Consider the following 3676-nt stretch of genomic DNA (forward strand, 5'->3'; position numbering starts at 1 on the left):
TTGCCTGGTTGACCCACTCTTTCGTTAGTAGGGTGTTCTTTAACCTCCATGCTTTTGGAGGTTTTAATCATATGGGATTTAAAAATTAACGCGGTTTAAAGAATTTTATCAGAGTCAGAAGATAACTTGTAGGTCCAGTTTTAAAATTTCAAGTAGTTTTTTCAAGCTTCACATCTTAGCAATATATTGTTCCACATATTAAAGAGACTAAACCTGTCCCGCTAGGACCAAAATAGCACAATTTTAAATATTAAGGACAGGCTTTGGGAATTTCTTAAGACCAAATTGTGTTACAAACTTTCCCCCAGACTTTAAGATGTTCTTTACTCATCAAAGAAAGACAAAGAAACAAGTGATGCATTGTTAGACATATTTTAACACACATCCAAATGGTGCAGCACAGCATAGAATCTTTGATCAAATGCAATCAAAGACAGGGCTAGGAGTCCATTTGCTACTATCCTTGAATCTCAGCACCCAAACTTCTCTCTTTGTAATTCTCATTGACTTAAAGCCTAAGAAAATTCTGAAAGTGATCAGAGAGACTTCTCCATAACTTAGGGTTTACATTTTATCTGAAAATATAGAAATATACACAGCTGTCAACACATGCTACTATCCTGTTGACTTATAATTTTCATCAGGATTTTCTTGTTTAATCAAATAAAAAGTAGGGACCAACCCCCCCCCACCCTACCCCCCCCACACACACTCACTCACTAAATGTGGAGATTAGGCTGTGTGGACCTGTGGTCATGATTTCCATTACTGAGGCAGGCAGAAGTCATTCTGGTGAAAGATGGGAAACACATCGTCCTTCACACTGATTTGAAAAAATTATTAAATGTGTTGCTTAATTTTTTTTTAAGTATAGCTATAATGGTTCTGAGCATCCCAATCCCAATGAAGTTTGTGTGTGATGTTTTCCCACAAATGAGCAATTCTTCAACACCAACTGTGTGCCCTACAATTCAACTCAATTTGACACTATCTACCTGGAGATTCCACAGATTAAGGATTCAGTCCTACAAGACTGCCCTCTACTGCCATTTCAGATGCCAACTGTAGGTCCTGTTTGTCATTTGTGCTTCTGACCAACAGACTATAGACTGGAGGTTTCAGCAACCCGCCCCCATTGGGTTAATTTGCTAGAGCAGATCACAAAACTCATAAAAACATTTTACTTTCCAGGTAACCAATTTATTATAAAAGATATAAAGAAGAATAGTGAGACAGGAGAAATACATGTGGTAAGGTTTGGAAAAAGGTGAGAGCTTCTGTGCCACCTCCAACTTCATCACTCTCCCTAAATTTCTGTGTGTTTACCAACCAGAAGCTCTCCAAACCCATCCCTTTGGGTTTTTCTGGAGGCATTGTTACATAGGCATGATCAAATCATTGGCTGTTGGTGATTGGTTTACCCCTAGCCCCTCTTCCTTCCCGGGATGTTGTTATTTCAGGGTGGACCTGAAGGTTCCGAACACATTGTTGTACCTACTGGCAACTAGCCCCTACCCTTAGGTGATTTTCAAAGTCACCTCAGCAATGTAACAGAAGATACCTTTATCACTGCACAGTGAAAGTGTTGTAAAACTGGCCAAACAGCACAAACTTGTCAAACCCCCTGACAGGTAAAATGGGTTCCCTGATCACCATGAAGTTTTAGAGGGGTTCCCCAGGTAGGGATAATCTTTTCTAACAGAATTTTAGCCACGGAAGAGATGCAAGCCTATCCACGAAGGAAAAGATTTGGTCCAGTGAGAAAACATACAAGCTACGAGATGGAGAAGTTGTATGAAATCCATCCATATGAACAGCTTTTCCTGGATTATACTTTGGACAAGTGGGACAAGTAAGGTAGGCCCTTCTTATGGTCTTATTAACTGTTCTCCACCAATATGGGTCCACGAATGCTGTCATTTTGTCAGTACACCAATGGCTTAATGCATGTTACAATTACAAGTATTGAGAATTTTAGAATTACTGGAATAACCAGATTGTTATTTGGCCGAAACCAGAGTTCTCTCTCTCTCTCTTTTTATCAAACCAATAATTAATAAATTTCCAATATTGCTTCTCCTTTTCTGTGGTCATGTTTCCCCAATTTTTTTCTGGTCAATTTTCCCAAAACTTATCATTTGGGAGAACATCCCTTTGGAACATGACAGAGATTTGGCTATTGGTCTCACTATAAGCAGCATTTTTGGTACATATATCAGTGAGGTGGCTTCTGTTGGCATCTATGGAGTTGAGTCTGGAATACCCCAGAACCTTAATAACAGCTAGAGCCACATGCAAAATATGACATCTAATAAATGTTGTACATAGGAGCCATTTTAAATCTTATCCCCATTGGGGGTAAGGAAACCTCATTGTTTCTATAATATTTGAAAATCATGAGCTACTCCAGAGGCATACTGACTATCAGTATAAATATTTGTGGTTTTATCCTTGGCTAAAGTATAAGCTTGAGTAAGGTTGTATAATTCAGCTGTAATAGCCAAAGGTAAAAGTGCTGCAATGACTGCAATGACTTCAAAGAGAGTTGCAATAGCATACCCAGGACAATATTTACCATTTTTATCCTTTAAATAAGAACCATCAGGAAACTATGAACAACGTGTATTGGTTAGAGGAGTTATCTGTAAATTTTCACTGGGATTGAAAAGGTAACCTGCCGGTATTAAGCAGTTGTGAGGAGTTTCTTCTGGATCAAATGCAGTCCTTGTTTTGAGATCCAATTCCCTAAGTATCTAACCTGAGCCTGAGTAAACTGTAATCTTTCTTTGGAGACTTTGTGTCCTTTAAGGCCAAGAACTTTTCTGTGAAGAGGTTTGAGGAAGGGGAAGGGAGAAGCAAATCATCTGTATACCGTAATAAATTAGAGCCTGTAGAAGACTTTATATCATCTAAATCAGCTTTTAAGATTTGTAAAGGTGGGAAGGACTCTCTGTGAATCCCCGGGGCATTATTGTCCAGGTGTATTTCTGTTTTTTCCTGTAAAAGGCACAAAATATATTGGTTATCTTTATCAACTGGAATACTAAAAATGCACTGCATAAAACAATTATAGTGAAGAGTTTGCTCTCAGTGGGAATGGATGTTAGCACATGGGGGTTATGAACTTTAGGGTACTGGGGGATAACTGTGGTTATTTGTATTTATTGCTCAGAGGTCTTGGAGAAACCTCCATCCATGGCCACTGGGTTTTCTCACAGGTAAAACAGAGGTGTTGCAGGGACCATTGGAAGGGGTAATTAGACCCTGAGCTTTATAATCTTTTATAATGGGCTTGGTGCCTTGAAGGACTTCTTTATAAGGTATTGATTATTATGGGAGGAGGCTTTAAAGGATCTATTTAAATCCTGATGGGAGATGCAGTGTAGATTCTGCCCATATAAGTTGAGGATTTTCTTGCATAAAGAGGATGGTATCAGATCTAATAAGAATAAATAATCAGTGTCCGCAGACTCAGCAATAGTGCTGTCAGAGACAGAACAAAAAAAGATGTCGAATGGTCATTTAATTCCCCTAGTTGGCTACTTTGGTTACAACTGTCAAGTTCTGGAATGATTTCCCCCTTTTGGGAGAGATTTTGCTATGATACTTTTCTAAGAAATCTTGGTCCGATAAATGAATAAGGGCATAAGAACAAAGGAGAAAAAGGATGGGTGTC

The 3676-nt window shown here is 38.7% G+C and overlaps 1 long non-coding RNA gene across 1 annotated transcript; it reads left to right on the forward strand.

Annotated features, from left to right (window-relative positions):
* Nucleotides 1-753: 753 nt before the first annotated feature.
* LOC121024579 (uncharacterized) lies at nucleotides 754-2898 on the forward strand. Its single transcript, XR_005787754.1, has 2 exons — nucleotides 754-1857; nucleotides 2793-2898. It is a non-coding gene; the product is annotated as an uncharacterized LOC121024579 (long non-coding RNA).
* Nucleotides 2899-3676: the final 778 nt, after the last annotated feature.

The sequence above is a fragment of the Herpailurus yagouaroundi genome, unplaced genomic scaffold, assembly GCF_014898765.1.
Source record: "Herpailurus yagouaroundi ecotype Mexico unplaced genomic scaffold, PumYag 66130, whole genome shotgun sequence".
Taxonomy (NCBI): domain Eukaryota; kingdom Metazoa; phylum Chordata; class Mammalia; order Carnivora; family Felidae; genus Herpailurus; species Herpailurus yagouaroundi.